The sequence below is a fragment of the Eleutherodactylus coqui genome, chromosome 9 (genome assembly GCF_035609145.1).
Source record: "Eleutherodactylus coqui strain aEleCoq1 chromosome 9, aEleCoq1.hap1, whole genome shotgun sequence".
In the NCBI taxonomy this organism is placed as follows: domain Eukaryota; kingdom Metazoa; phylum Chordata; class Amphibia; order Anura; family Eleutherodactylidae; genus Eleutherodactylus; species Eleutherodactylus coqui.
In genome coordinates, this window is record NC_089845.1 from 51,944,316 (window position 1) to 51,965,592 (window position 21,277).

At 43.2% G+C, this 21,277-nt stretch overlaps 1 protein-coding gene across 3 annotated transcripts in view; it reads right to left on the reverse strand.

Annotated features, from left to right (window-relative positions):
• ATXN1 (ataxin 1) overlaps window positions 1–21,277 on the reverse strand; it is a 284,235-nt gene that overhangs the window by 88,495 nt on the left and 174,463 nt on the right. For 2 of the 3 annotated variants that reach the window (XM_066579391.1, XM_066579393.1), the window contains exon 4: window positions 12,518–12,632. The exons of the other annotated variant lie outside the window; for it this stretch is intronic. The gene's annotated coding sequence lies outside the window, so the exon portion shown is untranslated. The remainder of the gene's footprint in view (window positions 1–12,517; window positions 12,633–21,277) is intronic. 3 annotated transcript variants of the gene reach the window in all.

The following is a 21,277-nucleotide window of genomic DNA, read 5'->3' on the forward strand; positions in this document are numbered from 1 at the left end:
TTCATTATTCTTCATTATCAAAGGAAGCTGAACATGACCAGCCTGGGAGAGGTTGATCTCCTTCAGCTTCATGTCACACCAGGACAGTGCTGGAGCTTGGAAAGGTGGGAATAGCAGGTACTTAGCCCATAGACTACTACAGATTTCTCTATTACACGGATGGAATCGCACATTTATCCCTTCTCCAGCCTAGACCACTAGGGGTGTTTTCATGAACCCCTCTTATCACCCTACACCACTAGTGATGTAGCAATTGGACCCTTCATCAGGCTTCTGAAATGAACTCTAAAACCATCCAGTATATTGGTACTGTATTATTTGGGTACTGAATTGCGCTATTTTATTTACTTTAAGACCCCCTTTACACGGGCGTATTTGTGCACAATACGCAGAGAAAAGAAGCATTGATTTGAATGGGTTTGTGCGCATGCTTGTACAAAAAGAAACCGCAGCATGCTCCATGTTCGTATACATTTGTGCACTCAAAGTGCTCAAGAGAGCACTATGTATACATTGTGTGGCAGTGCTATTTAGACACTGAATGGCCGTATTGTGTTGGCCTGAAGAATGTAGTGATATTTTGAATAGTGGTGTTTTGTATGTATTTACATGCAGTATTGAAAACAGAACAGAAATATGTAAAAAAAAAAGAAGTGTAGAGGAATACTTTGCATTTAGTCAGCGCCCCTTTTTATTCCCAACTGGCCCTGTTAATGCGGATATTTGCTCACATGTACTTTATTTTCATACATATTCTGGCCATGGCCTTTAGGTATTTAGATCAATGAGCCTCCGAAATAGGTTAAAAAGTACAAATTAACCATTTGCAATCCAATTTTGGATTGAGGGTTTCCTTGGGGGCATTCTCTTACTGCCATTATACAATGGCGCCATCTGCTGGCTAGAGCCAGTACTGCGGTATGTCACATGCTGGAGAGGCCCCCAACAACAGAGCGGCCAGTAATCTACAGTAAGAATACCCCGCCAGATGTCTTCTGACATCAGAGCTGTACAGCCTTCAATCAGAATGTCTTTAGATGTCAGACAGTGAATTGGAAAGGGTTAAAGTACCTAAAGTTGTTACCAGGTCTTTAACTAGAACCAGTGACTCTTTTTCTCTTCTACAAACAAAGACTATGCAGTATTATACATTTACTTCTGCAGTATTATACATTTATTTCTGGACAAGTGCACTGCAGTGAGTTGGAATAACCCGGTCACCATGGGTATCATGTACAATTATGCATTATGTACAATTCTGGATAAAGTGAAGAGGACGTGCTCCAAAAGCTGAAATTCCTTCCAGCTGCATACATAATCCCTGATGATTCCGGAGCTCTAAGTGCACAGCATTTCATGTTACTTTATGGTTCTTTCAGTAATATAAAGCCACGTATTATCCAAGCCCACTTTTATCATATTATCACATACAGTTCCGCACTGCTGCTCTCTTCTTTTAATGTATGCGCCTGTTTAATCATCCTTCAGAAACTATGACTGATTTACAATAAAATGAAAAAGATGAGGATTATGATCACTATAGAAGCCACAAATCATTGCTGTGTACCCAAACTGCATTTTAACATCACAGTTTAAAAGGAACCTATGAACCCCAATAAACTAAGTTATGGTGCCCATGAGACAGGTTCCGGGGAGTTCAGGATGTGCCTTGCATACTTACCCCTTTCCCTGTTCCCGTGCGGTCACCCATGCAGCAGACTCATCTCTGCAGGTTGTGAACGTGAACACACATACTGTTCTATATGGGCTCCGCTGCATCGTCCGCACACTGACTTCCATAGGTCACAGCGCAGGAACAGGTAACCAGATACGTATAAGAAATGCACCCCTTGAAAACTGTTCTGGGTGATGAGGGGTCCCCTTTAAAAGTTCCCATAAAGAATGTAAAAAGTTCTACAATCTACATAGCATTCATACTACATTTCAATTCTAGACAGTCTTAACTCTTCTAGTTATGGTTAAGCTTCAGCACTTTTGCCAGCCCTTTTAGAAAATGAGCTGCACAGTTTAAATACACAAGGCAGACTTATGCTTTGCCTTATAGACTTGTGCAGCATTGGAAAAAAATGTCAGATGTTTTGGGTTTTTTCCCCAGAAAGGGAGTCACTCATATTCACAGGTTCACTTGTATGAAGCTGAGCTACAATACTTGACACAACCCATGAACTAGAGTGGTGCAGTTTGTGGAGAGATAGGAGACTGTTTTGTCTAAACCTGGATGACCCCTTTAAGGCCAATTCACTAGTTTCTGAGTAGTAACACTGATAATTTGGCCAGTCTGTAGCACAACTGCTAAACAGACTGTTATACAGCCAAGCGCTCCGAGCGGGGAATGCAGAAGACAAGAGAAGCTGCTTGTCTTTTGCATCCAGCTGTTCTCTGTTAGGAGCGTCTGGCTGTTATACAGCTGAGCGCTCTGAGCGTGAGATGCAGAAGATAAGTGGAGCCGCTTATCTTCTACATCCAGCTGTTCTCTGCACGGAGCACCCGACTGTTATACAGCTGAGCGCTCCGAGTGGGGTATGCAGAACACAGCTGGACAGCTGTGTTCTTCATACCCCGCCTGTCTTCAGAGAGCGAGATACAGGTGAAACAATAGTATCAGCTGTATCCCGCTGTGAATTCTTAATAACTGATCGCTGATCTTTCAGCATGCTGAAAGATCAGCAACGGCTTACCAAAAACTGCACGATGTCAGTGCAGTTAGACACAACGATTATTGCTCAAAAGACAGCTTTGAGTGATTTTTGAGCGAAAATCGTTGTGTCTAAATCAGCCTTTAGTGTAAATGCCATTTGTAGTGACAATGGCCATGACCACTAGACAAAAATGATAGCTATCACTATTTCCTTCCCACCAGCTGCAATGATCGACTTGATGGAATTTATGATAAGAGCTTTGCTAAAAGACCTTGATATACAACAACACGTATCTGTATAAGGTTGCCTGCAGATGGCCGGGTCGGATCCCGGGACCAGACCCGAGCCCCTGCAGGGACCAGTGCGGCACATACCTCTCCCGCGGCTCCAGCTCTTTGATGTGCCGGCTGCCGGTCAGCCGACGCATGCGCAGAGCGGAGCCAATGGCCAGGGAGTGACATTTCTGTGCGGGGCTCTGCAAGCCCCACACAGAAATAGAGCATTCCGCTACTTGTTTTCCGTGCTTGATTTCGCACGGACAAATCGAATCCGTGTGCCTAGGATTGCATTTTCTAATGCAATCCTATGACAGCGGCCACGGGCGGAAATTCTGCTGGAAATCCCGCCGCGGAATTTCCGCCCGTGTGCAGGGGGCCTTAAATATACATGCATGTTTGTATTTGTTAAGTCTTACATTTAAAAGTAATTTTCTAATATATGCTTTAATTATAAACAGACATCTGGTACTGCGTGATAAAAATACTTGAAGATACATTGCAGGAACTCTTCTTTCCTGAGCTAGTATGTGTGAGCCTCTCATGGGAAATTCCGCCCTACTGAACTAAGCATGAAGCTCTGTTCCCATCTGCACTGCCATTTCTATTTTCTGTTCCATCATAGGAGCATAAAAACAAAAATGATGGAGCAATGGATCTGTCACATGACAGACACCAATGGTAGCCGGTGGACCCCATTGACTAAGGCTTTGTTCATATCTGAGTTGGCGCCTCCATTGCAGATTCCGATATACTTTCCAGAAAAAATAGAAAAACATGAGGAACAGAAAAATGGAACAGAAGGTTTGAACAAAGCCTTATAATATGGGTTCATTGTGTTCTGTCACGATCGACCTAATTTTACAACCAAGTGATGTAAATTACGATGCTTGGTCCTGGGCTTTAATCCTGATGGTAAAAATACGGCGCAAGATTACAGCTTCTGCGATGTAGCAAGAGCAGGTCGGATCCTTGGCTGTTAGTCACAATTGAGGACCCTGAGGAGAAGGCAGAAGGGGTTTATAACCGCAATTGCCTTCTCTCTTGCAGACTACATAGTGCTTTGTAGTGAATAGAGTACAACATCCACTATTTGACCTGACGATCACGGGACTGCCGGGTGCCCCCTGCCATCGTAGAGCTGCAGGGTCCCAGCACTCCCAGATCAGCTCTGCCAGTGACTACTGTTGCTATAGGGGACTACTATTGCTATAAATGGCGTTCCTACGGATGTTCCAGTTACAGTGAAAAAAAAAAAAAAAAAAAAGCCAATTTGAATGTCTTAGAGGACGTCATGGGGGACATAACTGTTAAAAAAAATAGTTACAAAAATAATTTTTAAAAAACTACAGAATTAAATTAAAATGTGTGTGTGTGTGTGTGTATATATATATATATATATATATATATATATATATATAATAAAGAAAATGACCACCGACGTCAACCAAAACCATCACCGTATGCGCCATGTAATCCGAGACTATGCAAATTTGTATACATCAAAACGTCCAAAACAAAATGAGAAAACCATTCCTGTACTTTATTTTAGTGTAAATAAATTAATTTTAAAAAGAAACTACAAATTAAAGAAGTTTTTTTTTTAGCTGTTTGCCCCTTAAAAAAAAATTACCGTGGGAGGAAAAAAAGATATAAAAAATAGCCCTATATGTCACAGGTAAAAAAAAAAACAACAAAGGTAATTTTGGTAGTTGAAGGAAAAAAATAGGACAGTAAAGCCACCACATGGGTAAAATCCCTAAAAAGCTTTTGGTCCTTTTTGGACTAAAACACCTTTGTCCTTAAGGGGTTAATGGAAAAAGCAGTGCTGCGTTATCTTTTCAAGCAAATCGGAATGAATCTGTAAGGGCGGCTCTGACTCAGATGTGAACACAACCTTACTGAGCGTGGCATTGTTAACCCTTTCCGATCAAATGTGTATCCTGGTTTTCCTAGAGGGCTTTCTCTTTTTCTGCCGTTGTACAACAGCGCTATCTGCTGGCTAAAGCCAGTACTGCATGAGGTGACAAGTTGGATAGGCTCCGACAGCAGAGAGGCTGGCAATATACAATAAGAGAACCCCGATGGACGTCTTCCAACATCGGAGCTGTACAGCCTTAAATCATAATGTCTTCAGACGTCAGACAGTGGATTGGAAAGGGTTAATAAATACATTCTTTTAAAATCACTTGGATAGGCTACAAAAGTTCTATCTAATATACAGCAGAGGGGAATATTTTTTGGGTTATTATTACCAAAGACGCAGGGACATCCCACAGGCACTAGAAATTTCCAGAAAGCTTGGAACGGTTACTGGAAATCAAGGAAACTTGGCAGCCGTGATAAGAAACGCATTCTTGCAGCCCTTACTCCTCTGAGCAAGATCTCTTTTCTGCAATGCATGTTTGAGTAGGAGTATTTTCCAGAACGGGAAGTGAAATGATCACTCAATGAAAAAAAAAAGCCATCTATTTGCCTTGGTGTGAACTGCCGTTGAACACATTGAGCTTTTTAGATGCATTTATGTAGAAGCTCCTGTTTCCCAAATAGATAGCTCCTATGATTAGTTTAAGCCTGATTAGGATATAGGCAATTTAGCAAGAAACAAGGTAACTTAGCATTCATCCATCTCTGCGGCATAGCCATTTGATCTCCCTCAAGGTCACTTTTTTAGTAACTTGATGAGCATTACATCATCCCCTACTACAGGCCAGTTATATCACCAATCGATAAGGAGGACTCTGCAGAACAGGAGCATCCTTTTGTACTTCAGAATCGGGTTACAGCTCTACAGGCGCATAGAGCAGTGAAGGGCATTTTTCGCGTTAAAAGCCCTAGTGAATCCTCTCAGAACAAAAGTCCCAATTATTATTTGTTGCTCTATTCAGTTCTGCGGAAAATGATTCAGTACATAGCATGAAAACAGATCTTCTTCCCAGCCAGAGATGAAACACAAATGTATAGACAAAGTTCACAGTCATATCATCCTACGGCTGTAGCACAGACAGCAGAATGGCGCTGGAACACAAAAGACATTTGCTACGGGAAAAGCTCGGCACATTTTGTGGAATTACAGAAAGCTGTTGAATATATCAAATAAAATATAAAATTGAAAAAAGAAAAACATGGTAAAAAAAAAAAAAGAACAGCATTGGAACTATACCCAAGAGTGCGTTATTTGTTAGCATCTCAGTCTGGCTTTGTAGTATTACTGATTCACTTACAGCAGGAGGAGAGTCAACGATTCTTTTATACCACACCAACCAAAGATCTAAAGGCTTTTTTACATGAGCTAATTTCAGGACCATGACGAACGCCGATCAATGATTTAACATTGATAGTGTTAAAGTAATCACTTAATTTAGGTGATACTCAAGAGGTATCATAGCCTTAGCAATCACATGTTCCTAGTTATTATTCAATACATCAGAGAAGAAAACAATGAGAAACACTGAAGTGATGTTTCCAATGCAAGAGGTTATATAGTGTGGCATCCCCCACAAGGTAAACAATTCAAACTCTACAGCATGTGTGATACTTCTCTCTTAGTAAAACATCACAAAGGTTAATTATGACGAAGCCGCATGCTGAGACCCTGTTAGAAAAAAAATTCACTACACTGTGTGTCTTTTTCACACATAGTTCTTGCACAGCACAAAAAATATGCCCATGACACTACTGTATAAAATATGGTTCAATACCTTCCCAATAAGCACTCATTTAAATGACCTTCACATAAGCCAATTTAAACTCTTTCAAGGATGAACGATCGGTAAAATGATCCTTAATCTCCCATACAGTTTTGTTATTGTTGGCTGCACATCCCTGTTCTACACAGGGAGATGGCTATAATAATTTTTCATACTGCCTTACATAAAAAGACTAACTTGTGATTTTTACCAGACTGTGAATGTCATAAAAACAAACCCCTCCTCCAAAAGGGCAAAATTATGGTTTTTTTTACATTTCCACCAATTAGAAATTTTTAAAAATAATTCCAATACATTATTTAGTACATTCATAAGGTATGAGTAAAAAATACAGCTCATGCTGCAAAAAACAAGCCCTCATATGGCAATGTTGCCAGGAGAATGACAAAAAATTATGATTTTTTGAAAGTAGGGATGGGAATGAAAAAAACAAAAAGGGCTGCAGCAGGAAGGGGTTAAATGCCTCAAATTTGGTGTCATAAGTGTTGGTAAGTATGCATACAGTTGTCAGAAGTCACTATAGCAGTCTATGGTAGGACCTGTCCTATCAAAAAATCTAATAATTCAATCATGAACTCATGAAGTGAATGATTGCTAATAATTGACTCATGACTGCAGACTGTACACAACCAAGGGGTGGAGGATGGAGAAGTTCCGTTGGACGCAGCAGGGAGCGGGGAGAGGTGAATATAGGCCTTTTTGTTATGTTAGTACATGGGGAATGGATTTTATGGAGAGCATGCAACTTGGACAACCCCTTTAATGCTAGGGGTCTTCTACAAATACCTCACTCTGTCTTCCTGCTTGTTCCCTTCATCTATGGTTGCCACCTAGCTGGTATTCCACCAGCCCCAGCATTAGTAATTAATTTGTACTGTCCATACTAAGTGCCGGTATTTTTCAGAATATGCTTTGTTGGTGTATGGGATATTGGATAGAGGACCAGGACTTTAAACAATTATATTGTACACAACAATCGACCTTCTCCCCTCCTCTGTAGGGATGGACTGCAAAACTTCACTCATTCTAACTGGGTGGTAGAAGTCAGGACGGAGGCAAGAAGGGAGAAGACATCTGGTATGACTAATGGAGCATACAACAGACACTTCACAGGCAGATCGTCTTCCCAGGATCTTCCATATAGGTGGGTCTGCCAAAGTTTAAAGCTTTATGAAATGAAAAGGGTCCATCAAGCAGTGACTTAAAGGCTATGTACGCCTTTTTTCTATTAATCAATGTGCTTTTGGTAATTAAGACTTTTTGTAATTGGTTTTCATTTGATATTTCTTATTGTTTGATTTCTCTGCTTGTATTGTTTTTCAAGGAGCTACAGAGTGAAGGACTGAAATCTTAGCAACTTCTGTCAGTCACAGTAAACTGACAACTCCTACCCTAGCCTGCTTCCCTGTTGTGAACGTGCAATCACTGCCGGAGGATGGTAGAGGAGATTGGAAGCATAGAAAGCAGAGAAAGCTACTATTACAGAGGGCTGTAATTTGCTCTGGATTAATGTTCTACTGTTATCACAGTAGTGAGGGAAAATGGACCAGCAGCCACTTTGAGAGAGGATACGAGATAGCTGTGTAATATTGAGTGGGTGTGGTTATGATAGACAGCCTCTGAAAGAGCAGAGTGGAGGAGGAGCTAAGCTTGTGTATATTCAGGAGACAGCAGCTGATCAGTACTGGGAATGCTCCCCATCCAGAAAATTGAATGTAGGAGAGCCTGCAAGTCAAGTATGAGGCTTTCTAAATGCATGAGAAGGAAAACACAATGTAAAAAAACAATTATGTGCATCATTTTTTTTTGCAAGGACTTAGTAAGATACACTATGTTGACCAAAGGATTGGGACACACATAAAGGGTGATGAAATTCAATTTTATTCACATTTTTCCATACGGTTTTGGGCCCGCATTTGGCCTCAATAACTGCAGTAACCCTCCTAGGCATGCTTTCCACCAAGTTCCAAAAGATGTATGGAGGGATTTGCCTCCATTTCTCAAGGAGAGCTTCAGATAGTGATGCAGGGGATGATGGGTGTGCACAGATACAGTGTTCTAGTTTGTCCCAAAGATGCTTGATAAGATTGAGTTTCAAATTTTGGGTTGGCCAATGAAGTTTGCAGATGTTCTGCTCCCCAAACCAGCCTCAACACTGCATGCTGTATGAAATGATGTTCAGTTATGTTAGTAGAGACATGGAGTTGTACCAACGTTTTGCCAAAGGGTAGGTAATGCCATATTGTCCAGAATGTCTCTGTACTCATTGGCGTTTAATGTGATCTTCACTATAACCAATGGTCCTAATCTTTCCCAGCAGAAACACCGCCACACCATAACAGAACCTCCTCCAAACTTCACTGTTGGGACAATGCAGTCGCTTTGAATCCGCTCTCCAGGCAACTGCCACACCCTAGAGCGGCCATTCAATCAGAAGGTGGTATACTGTGATTCAGCTGTTCACAACACTTCCTTTTACTCATTTACAGTCCTAGAACGACACTCCAAACGCAACCACAGGTGTTTCTCTGCACTCACTGCTGTGATGTTGGTCTTGTGTGCAGTCACTCATCCATGGTAACCCTTCGCAGGCAGTTCCCTACGAATATTTCTGGTGGATTTTCCAATGGCCTGGGATACTTCCTAAGCGAGTGTTTCTGTTGACAATGTGCACAATGCTTTCATAGGTCATACAAGGCTTTGTTGTCCACATTCTGTCAGTTTTCGAGGTCTCCCCAAATGTGGCTGCACTGCACACACCAGATGTTTTCCATTTTTGAATAACATTACCAACAGTGGACATTGGAAGGTCCAAAAGCACAGCAATGTCCCATTAGGATTGGTTGCTCAGGTGACCTACGACCACCATACCCCGTTGGAGGTCTGTCAACTCTGCACCTTGTGGCATTCTGATGGTTTCTGTACAGAGATGTGCATGTGTGATACTCTCCTTTATACCTAATACTCACATATCCGATTTGCATATCCTCTTCGCCTGATAGCACTGGAGTGGTGGGGGTCCCAATACTTTTGTCAACAGTGTATGTGTGTATTGATTTTTTTTTTGCACAAATGTTTCCATAGCCTTTAATGACTGTGAGCCCTAAGGTCAGCGCTGTCTATGTGCAATAAATCTGATCCTGCACTGACCAGAAAGCACAGAGCACTGGGGTTTCGGTCATTTAGGTGAACATATCACAAATACAATCCAACCTGCAGGCAGCATGCTACAGTATAGTTTTGTGCAAAAAGATTTAATATAACTTGCATTTTATGCATTTAAAGGGCAACTCTGGTGAAAACCGCTTTGTTCCGTACCTGCTTCCCTCACCCAATTGCCTGTCACACTCTAGCAGTCTCCTCTGTGTATTCCAGCCACTTCTGTGCAGTACAGCCCCTGTCTGATGCTTATCAGACACCCTCTTGATGGTGAGATTTTTTTACTTTCACTTTCAATCAATCCCATGATGTATCTGCACAGCATTAGCTGAGGCTAAACCATTTTTGCCTGCGGGGAGGACAGTTTAATTTTCTTTATTACTACTTTCTATATTCACCTAAATAAGCTACAGACCAGAAATATACAGTCAGTGGAATGAGCTGTGATCTCCTCTAATATAACTGTGTGACAGGAGCTGCGCGTGCATGACCTCTGCAAGAGCTCTGTGTTGACTGACAGCTAAGCTCTTGAGGTAATAGCTAAAATCAAGGAAAACTCTGATCAGTAAACTCTTATCCCTCTCATTTAACTTCCTAGATTCTGCAGTCAATAATGACCACAGCATCTAGGTCGTTAGACAGAGGGCTCCTCCTGCCCCAATGATCCCCTGGAAATGCAATTATGGGGTGCTGATGGATAACAATGGCAGCCAGAGGCCTAGGAAAGGCCCCCAGACATGCCACAGCTGTATGACTATTACGCAGATACTTCAGCACAACCTAATAGATTGCTTTATAGTTTTAGACTCACAGGGAATACTTGTTTGTTATGCTGCCTTTACCAAAACATTAAAAGGCCTTAGTCACACGGGCGTTTTTTCGCACGATTTGCGGATCGCATGATGGATGCGCATCCGCAAATCGCGTGACCGGGACCAAAAAATCGCCCGAAAAATCTGCTCCTAGCCGCGTTTCATTAGAAATGGGCCGGAGCTGTCCAGCCCATTGAATTTAATGGAGCCGGCAATACAGCCGGCTCCATTGAAAGCAATGTGCTGCGGGCGAGCGCGGGATGAATTGTCGGGAAGGGCTTAAATATATAAGCCCTTTCCTGCAATTCATCCAGAAATGTGTAAAAATAAAAAATATATATATATACTCACCTTGTCCCGGCAGACGGAGTTCAGCGCGGCCGGCCTGCAGTGGGTGTGAGTGAGAGCTGCCCCTGATTGGCTCAGCGCTGAGCCAATCAGAGGCAGCTCTCACTCACACCCATTCATGAATTCATGAATGGGTGTGAGTGAGACCCAATCAGAGGCAGCTCTCACTCACACCCATTCATGAATTCATGAATGGGTGTGAGTGAGACCTGCCTCTGATTGGCTCAGCGCTGAGCCAATCAGGGGCAGGTCTGACTCACACCCCCTTCACACCCACTGGAGGCCGGCCGCGCTGAACTCCGTCTGCCGGGACAAGGTGAGTATATATTTTACACATTTCTGGATGAATTGCAGGGAAGGGCTTATATATTTAAGCCCTTCCCGACAATTCATCCCGCGATCGCCGGCAGCTCATTGCTTTCAATGGAGCCGGCTGTATTGCCGGCTCCATTGAATTCAATGGGCAAACATCATTCTTCTCTGCCACAGCTGTTACAGCTGTGGCAGAGAAGAATGATTTGTCTTCTATATGTTCTCAATGGGGTCGGCGCTGCTGCCGCCGGCCCCATTGAGCGCATATAGAGAAGAGAACAGGAATCGCAGATCGCAGATAGGTGCGATCTGCGATTTCTGTTCTATAATTTATCGGACGAGCGCATAAAAAGCGCTCATGTGTCCGATACCATTGCAAAGCAATGGTTTTAAAAAATCGCCGGACGCATGCGCATGCGCAAATCGCGCGAAAAAACGCCCGTCTGACTAAGGCCTCAAAGTAGGAACTCTTGGAGTCAGGTAGGAATTTTCAAATGCTGATCCAGGGATTATTCTAACTGACATTATGGAGTCAGGAAGGAATTTTTTCCCTCAAAATGGGATAAATTGGCTTTTGCCCAATTGTTTTTTTTTTCCTTCCTCTGGATCAACAAGGGAGGGAGGGGGGGGGGGAGACTGAACTGGATGGACATTTGTCTTTTTTCAGCCTTGCATACTATGTTACTATGTATGATACTATGTAAAAGTGATCAAACGATCGCACTGTGACGTCCCTAGTGGGTCTAGATAAATAAATGTAATAAATGTTTAAAAGTTTTTAAAAAATTTACACAAAAACAATTTTTTGTTTTATTTTGTAAAAGTGAATAAAATAACCCCAGATATGATATAACTGCAACCATTATGGCTCGTATAATTACATTAATAATGTCATTGTTACAAAAACCCCCTATACCAAGACCAACATTGCCAATAGTAACACTATATAAAGGCCAAATAATACTACCTGACCATGATCATAGTAATATTACCACCGCAGAGTGACTGAATACCACCATACTGTTACTGAATATAAACCACTACAAAGATTTGCATTCCCAATAAAAACACTATATGAGAGCCAAATGATACCCCCACATCATGACCACACAATTCCACCACAGTGTTGCTGTAAAACAACACTATACAAAAACCATTAGCACCTCAATATAGTTACCACATAGTGGTATATTCCAGCTCTACACAGGCGCTTTGCAGACCATATAAGTGATTACATTTACCGTTATATCCAGAGATCACAGGTGATGTCCTCTCTGACTGGAGTTGTTCACTTTCCCTTTTCTTCTCCATCCAGCCCAGACCTCCATGAGAATTTCTCCTGGTCACAATTTGTTTCTGTAGAATTTGACACAGACATCTTTAACTCCTAAATGTTCTAGCCACCTGGCTTTGTTTTCCAAACCTTTATATTAGCTCCCCAACCATACTGCCCCAGCTAGTAAAAATGCCACCCATGGTGCCCCACACAGTAATAGTATCCCCCTTTTTGTGCTCACTGTAGGCCCCACACAATTGCCATTTTTAGTGCCCCCACCAGTCAAAGTGCACCCAATTAATAACAATGCTTTCTTTATTCTCTCCACTTAGTAATAATGCCCATCATGGCCATCACTTGGTAAAAATGCCCTTTTATGTCCACCACACAATAATAATCCCCCTCATGGCCCCCACTGTGTAATAATGTCCTCACTCAATAATAATATCCCTCATAGCCTCCACTTGGTATTGATGCCCTTCATAGGCCCCCACTGGGTAGAAATGCCCCCCTTATGTCCCCACTTAGTAATAATGCCTCTCACTGTTGTGCCCCAACTCTTGTTAATAATGACACGCTTCCAGTTAGAGTGATCATGTGATTGCTACAGTCATTTCCTCGCTGAAGCGATCATGTGTGATTGCTCTCTATCCGGAAGTCAGCAGTTGGCCAACAGTTGTGTATAAACTACAGAGGTCAGTAGCAGGAGGAGCGGCACAAAGGAGTACAATGGTTTTATTTTTTATTTCAGTGTAGTTCAACTGTAAAAATAAAAGTTCTCCACCCCTCCACAAGCCCCAGGACTCAACCGGCCCACCAGGAACTTTCCAAGTGTGTTTAATGACCAATCTACCTCTGGTCCTATGGGTATGTTCAGAAGGGACATAATTTGCGCAGAAGAAAGTTTGCAATTAATCCGTGGCAAACTCTACATTTGTTGCATGGAGATATGCTGCATGCTTCACCCTTGTTATTTGAAGGGGTTCTTTAAATCTCATACACTTTGCTTGTACTTTATATGATGTGTACTTTTCACAGGCAAACCCGGGATGGAAAATATACAGAGCGTATGCCACATGTGAACATACCCTAGGGCCCTTTTTTCATAATGTACCAGAGATCTGTTCCCTTTTCGCTCCCTTTTCTTCTCTATCCAAGCCCACACCATCACAATGACTTCTCCCAGCCACAACTTATCTCTGCAGAATTTGACACACAAAAATCTTTGGCCCTTTGCTTTTTCATCAGTCTCCCTACATTTTCCACACAGCTACACAAATCATAGTGCCCCAGACAGTAATTTGGCCCCACGCAGTAGTGTCCTTCACACAGTAAACATGCCACCCTTTTCTGCATTAGTGATAATGCAAACTCTTCAGCCCATAATTAAAAATACTCCTTTTCTTCCCCTGTAAGCTGCCATTCCTATCACCGTAGGCAATAATGCCACCTTTTCTGCCTCTGTAATTAATAATGCAGCTTATTGTGTCCCAGTAGGTAATACCACCTTTTCCGCCCCCCGGCACCCCCCGAATCTTTTCGCTCGAGTAGTCAGTTACTCAAAAAAAGTTGCGCTCGATTGCGAAATCGCCCAAAACGAGTACGCTCGCTCATCTCTAGCCGTGACACATGACCGGCATTAGTGCTGAGGCCAGGGCCAATGCCTGTCACATGTCACAGCACAAATCACGTGACCGTACTGACCCTGGATGACCAGGAAGTAAGACCGTTTCACAGGTGATTGGGTAAGTGCTGTGTGGCAGGTCAGTATGCAATTTTTTTTCTTTATACAACCACAAAATTGGGCCAACTGCTTCTCACTGGATCTGTCGAACCAGTGAGAACCAGTGTTTGGAGCCCTCTCAGTCCACTATACATAGGAGGACCATGGAGCTTGGAGCAAGTGCTCCATTTGTACCATGGACAATCTGGCCCTGTGAATGAGGCCTCATGGTGATATTGAATGGAGATTAAAGATGGGATTTTGGAGTGCAACATTGCTGTTTATCCCTGACATATGTATCGGTCACACACGTGTTAAGCAATCTTTAGTACCATGAAATAATTCCCAGGTCTAAGTCACAAATTATACTCCGTGCTATACTATGCCCCCAACTCACACCCCTTTTTATCTCAACCTGTATTTTTTGGTGGCAAACATGGCTACCCTATCTTCCTGCAGTTACAAGCGGCGACCACTACACAGAGTTCAGCGCGGAGACTTCTACGCCTTCCTCTCCGACCTCTGTATTTACGACGCTGACAGCATGTACCAAATCAGCTGATCGGTCGCAGTCCCAAGCAACAGACCCCCAGTCGATCAACTATCGATGACCTATCCTAAGTATAGGTCATCAGTAGTATCCTTCCTGGAAAACCCCTTTAAATGAGTGGCAAGATCACTTGATCTCTCATAATTATCCAACTCCACTTCTGCTGTCCATTCCAGGAGATGACCATGCTAAAGGTGTTTTTAGACAAACGAGCGAAAGTGACTGATAAGCGTTCAGTCTAAACGCAGCCAATGACTGAACGACAACCGATAATCGTTCACTTTTTGTTAATTTTATGCAGACATGAAAACCCTCGTCCTCTCGCTCAGTCCTCTCAAGACCAAACGACTCTCATCGAATATGGTTTGAACGAGCCAACGATGTATCTGCCTGTCTAAACAAGCTGCACGAGAGTGAATGAGCCGGCAATGACGTCACTGGCTCGTTCCAACAAGAATCGGACCCTTATCTCTTAAGTGAGTTTCCTCTGGAGATACAACCCCTACTTGACCAAAGTCCCTCTATTTTTGTGTTAATCCATTTATTGCACTGCTACGGTAGTGTCAATCTGCTGCCTAACAGCTTATTAGCCCCCGACTTGTGTGCTTATTTTAGCATTTCTTGCCAACTGAAGTTTATATATTTAGCTGGTTTTTGTGGTAACTTCTAAGTTTCAAAAACAGGGTTAAGATGCAGATATGGAGAATGAGAAACATTTCTCTTTTTGCCAAACACAGTTGTCAAATATTAGATGGCATTATCAGCAATTCCCTAATATACAAGTATTACTGCAATCACTCCTTGTTTGAACAGCAGCAATTTGGGTAATAAAGCTGCAATGTGAAAATCAAATTCCCTGCTGCAAACCTGTAGGCTCCGCTTGTAGAACAATGTACACATACAGCTGCCTGCATTCTCGAAATCAGTGAGCACAAATGCCGTAGTCATGTCAATCAGCACTACAGGGGAGATGTACGAAAACTACTACCCATGGAAAGCAGATTGCTGCTTTTATTTTACAGATTGGTTGCTAGAAGCAATTGCTCCACTTCTTCCTTGTACTAACTTTCATGAATCTCCCCCATTGTAGAAGTTTCCCTTCCCCTACTAAGGCCGCATGCACACTGGCAGGTTGGACTCCAAATGCAGGAGCCCGCAGCGGAATCCGACCCTGTGCTCAGCCGGCATCCGCACGTACCTGCTTTTCTTCTTTTTCTGTACTGCGGATGGCCTGTATGGCTCGCCGTCGGACATGCGCAGTACAGATTTTTTTTTTTTAAACTCCTGCTTTTCCCGCAAAATTCAATTGACTTCAATGGAAGCCGTCTATGCAGGAACCGCAGTAAAATGGAGCATGCTGCGTTTTTTCACGGAAACTGCAATTAGTTTCTGTTTGTGTGCATGAAGAATAATTTTTCCATAGCATGCTATGGAGGGTTATTGCAGCGGAATCAGGAGGCGCATGCCCGCTTCGGATTCAGCAGCAAAAATCCACCTGTGTGCATGAGGCCTGCGGTACAGGCCAAGCAGGTATAACTGTTACAATGTTACTGTTGCATGAAGTGATACATAACAAAGATATTCAATCTTTGGCGGCTTCTGACTCTCTGCTTCATGTACTACTCCAGACCCTATCAGTTTTGCTCACAGGAACTCATAAAAGAACTAGGTACTGTTGTAGCTTGTCTACACCAGAAGTGATGGGTGTAGACAAGGGTTAGGCTGCTTGACAGCCAGGTGACGCCCCCAGTTCCTGATTGGCTGCAAGCTGTGCTGCCTACCCCTCACTCACCCCTCCGCCGCTGTACGTTGTGCTTGCCTGCTGTCACTTGTCCCTGTCGGCTGCGTTCAGTGACCCTGCCACTTTTGCTTGTCCTTGGGTCCTCCTCTCTCCCCTCATGCCTCAAGTCATGTTCGGACTCCTGGCCCTGCCGGCTCCTGTCAGTCACCCTGCCACTGTTCTCCCTCGTCCTGCGGTCCTCCAGTCTCCCATCATGCCTTCTGTCACGTTTGGCCTCCCGGGTCCTGCCACTCACTCCCCCGGTCTCCATTGTCCGGTCATGTCTCCTGCACTCATGGCTGCTACGGTCGTCCTCCTGCGCTGCTGAAGTGGGGGACGCTCTTTCCATGGCTGGATGGAGGGCTGCGGGACTGGTAACAGCTTGGGTGGGGTGGGGGTGTTTGGGTGCCATTCGGTATAGGCTGGAGGGCAGATGACATGACACGGGCGCCAAGGTCCTAGCAGCGCGGCCAATTACTTTTGGCTGGGATGGAGGGTTAGGGTTAGTTTCAGTGTTAGGCTTATATGATTTGCTGTAAATGCTTCCATGTTAATGAGGCCCCACTCTCACATGGAAGCATTTACAGCTAATAATGTAAGGCTAACACTGAAACGAACCCCAACCCTAAAACTCTCCATCCCAGGCAAAACTCACTCCCCATGCTGCTAGGATCTTGCTCTAGGCAGCCAGTCAGTAGCTTGTGGGCGTACACTGGGCAGATACAGCCCATCATTAGGTCTCCACCCATACTTGTGGTGGAGACAAGATACAATAGTACCAAAGAACCCTTAACTTCCATAAGAAGGGCAGTAGGGAATAAGCCGGGAACTACAGGCTAGTTAGTTTAACAACTGTAGTAGTAACACTAAAGGAAACTCTCCTAAAAGAAGGTATTTGTTCACTTAAAAACCAACAACCCTAAACAGCACAGCTTTACTGAGCTCAGATCATGTCAAGCTAACCTCATTGATTTCTTTGACTATGTGGATATCACCTATCTGGCTTTCAGTAAAGTTTTTGATGCAGTCTACATAAAGAGATACATTATTGAAAATTGGACTTCATCTTCTGATAGTCAAGTGAATTCGCAATTTGTCAAAAGATATCAGTGTTGTTAACATAGTGTGTTCTGATCGGGAACGAGTAACAAGTGGTGACCAGAAGGGTCTGTCCTGGGTCCTATTCTTTTTAATATGTTGATAAGTAACATACAAGCAGGAGAAGGTTTAACAAAACCTCGCACAAGAAGTGCACCATGGCTTTGCACTTAGACGTAACGATTATCACGCACTTTTGTTCGTTTGAGCGACAATCGTTATGTGTAATTGGGTCTTAAAGAGGAACCCGCCTGTATACATACAATATATTAGGAAGGTGCTGGTAGTAGACAGTCAGAAGTTAGTGATAACAAACTGTATAAATGCAAAGAGCGATTCCAACTGTGAAAACCTCACAAGCATGGATTTTCAGTGTGGAGTCTACACCTAAGTGCCATGGCATCTTCGATCAGCAGAGGTCCTGAGCAGATATTGATGACCAGGGGCGTAGCTAAAGGCTCATGGGCCTGGGTGCAAAAGTTTATCTTGGGGCCCCACAACTTCTCTTAGCCCCTTAACGCAGAGGCGTAACTTGAAGCTCCTGGGCCTCAATGCAAAACCTGTAACAGGGTCCCCAACTATAATGGTTTATTCATAGTACTGGGCTCCCTATATGTAGAAGAGATCCCTTCTGGGCCGCCTAAGGCTCCTGGGCCCGGGTGCAACTGCATCCCTTGCATTCCCTATAGTTACACCAGTGTTGATGACCTATCCTGAGGAGTGATCATCAATATCTTAGTCCCGGAAAACATATTTAACATGTAAGAAGTTTAAATCGGTGGAGTTCTATGTGCTGAGACCCTGACCGATGACTAAAATGAAGGAGCAGAAGCATTCAGTTGACTGGTATGTCCCTTTGGCTCAGACAGTGGAGCAAGCATGTATGGGCTTTCTATGAACCCATACACCACTAGTTCCGTTCTCCTAGGAAAGCCAAGCAGGAACGATCAGAGCCAAAGGGGTACAGTGCTCATGTGAACGCTTTTGATGGTTTCTTTTTAGCAAAAAGACAGATACATTTTTAGGTTAAAGTAAGAAAATGACGGGTCATTATAGGTTTCTTTATAAGCAAAAGTTGTTTTAAACGAAGTCAAAATGAAGTATAATGATGCCTTTTAACAAGCAGAATGTCTCTTCACATGAACAATGAGACTTATTCACTGCAGTGTTTTTTACAGGCTTTCAGGCTTCCATTTTCCCATCATCTAGTTAAGAAATAATGCTTGTAGAACAGGCAGAGTCCTGCATAAGCAGCACCAGTATGCCCGCGGAGTATTTGTGTGGTAACTATGACAAGCCTGTGAAACAGGATATGACCAAATCAGCTTTCCTCCCCGGCGAGCCCAATATAGGACACAGCATTTCTGTATTTTGCAGCAGTTATCAGGACTAGAGCTGCCCAGCTGCAGAGCTAAGCTGTCTACCCCCGCCCCACAGCATATACGCCAAACCCATGTATCACACGGTAGCGTATATCGGCCGGCTGTGAAAACGCAAGCTGATCTACACTCATGTGAACAAGCCCTAACATAGTATGCTAGGTGGAAAAAGACAAATGTCCATCTAGTTTAACCTGTTTCCACCCCCCATCCTTGTTGATCCAGAGGAAGGCAAAAACAAACAAACAATGAGGTAGAAGCCAATTTACCCCATTTTGGGAGGAAAAATTCCTTCCCGACTCCATAATGGCAGTCAGAACAATAATAATAATTTGGTTTCTGTCTATTCACTTACAACATCCATACAGATCATAATGGAATCCGCACAGAATGCCATACAGAAATAAGCAATAAAAATACTATACAGCACCAAACTTGGTGCAGTTTTTTGTATTCCACTACAATATCACATGGTTTGGACCATGAAGTCCTGAATTAACCAAGTTATTTGGGGCATTAATTCTTAGGGTGGCAATACACCTTATAGCTCCACCAAAACCTCTGACTTTGGTGTGATTTGACGTGTATACCATTCTCCCCAACAACAGGTGTCAGGATAGGAGTGAACAGGGCATGCTGGAATTCGACTTCCTAAGCCTTCTGTTCCTGGAAGTTAAGCCGCCGCCAGAAGAGTCTGGCAGAAGCTTTCTCCTCTCACTACTACTTACAAAACTCATGCATGCTCGACCAAACCGTGTATGGGGCTGCTGCAAGAGATAGCCGTCGGTCGAATGAGCATTCTGTATTTGGACATTGTTCACCACGACTTGTGCAACAAACTTGGAAGTCTGGGAATGTTAAAGACTTGTAAAGACCGTATTTACTTTAGACGGCTAACATGTATGTGCCAAGAAATATGGCTTTTCTAATCCCTAATATGATTTCCATACTCAGGTACATGTCCGTGAAATAACGGAGTTACAAACGCCTTCTAATCGTCTCATGAGTCTGGCATGTTCCTAGACGACTTCCAGGCTACAACCTCTGTTCCCAGTGAATAAAGAGGGAAAAAAGTCCATCTCACTGCAATTTGGAAAGCATCTGTTTCATAAATACGTGATCTGAAAAGCTGAACCTCTGCCAAAGAAAAGCAATTATGTAGTGTTCATGAAGGTACTTTGTGGTTAGCAAAAAACTACCTAGAACTGGAGACTTTCACAAATTCACATGATTCCATATTTAAATGTAAAGTCATTAGAGATGCATAAAGAATGTCCTCCCTGTCTGTTTCTAGAATTTCCTAAGGCAAAGGCACAGTTTTTAAGTTTTGCACCAAAAGTAAGGATTATCTAGAAATACGCGCGCCAGCAGAGTATCTCCCTATCCGGCCTGTTTCTGGAAAGTAAATCAGGGCGTCCACACATGGAAGACTGTAATACCAGGCAGTCAGTGTAGAGGTACTACACAGGATGGTACACTCGGAGAACTAGTCAAGGGTTCATGGATTTGAGTTTCTATGTTTCTAAGGGCAAAACTCAAAGTTTTAATACCGTATTACGATCTGTCCGTAATCTGTCTCAGAAATCTCATCCAAACTGGACGGCGAATCCGTTGCGGCAAAGCCAGCAGAAGCCGGCGTTGCGGTGCGGATTCGGCGGCCGCAGCATGTCCATTTTTTTTCCCCGCTACGGCCGCGCTCTCCTCTATGGGAGCGCCAGCCACAACGGAAAAGCGTGCGGCCAAGCCGCTTCAAAACTGCTGCGGGGATTGAAGCGGAATCTCGCGGTTTTTCGCTGCAGCCAAACCGCATGTGGGAACCCAGCTGGTTCCTATTCTAATGGCACCCATTGTTCTCTACTTCCTGCTTCAGTTGTAACAGAGACAGCCAAATATTGGCAATTTAAATAATATGTTAATTGTATTAATTAGCTCATCCTGATTGTAGCAGTAGAGTCTCTTTGTATATAAAAATGTTTTTCCTTTTTTTTTAACTTTTTATTCTCTCTCTTAATAAAGCTTATGAAACTACAGTCAACCCTTTCATCACCAAAGGTCATTGATGCGCCTGTATCCAGGTCACATATCGCAGATCTCGTATGCCCAATTAAAAAAAAAAAAATCATAACTTTTTTTTTACTTTTCAGGTGACATAGCTACATGAGGGCTCGTTTTTTTTTTCCTGCGTAGTGAGTTGT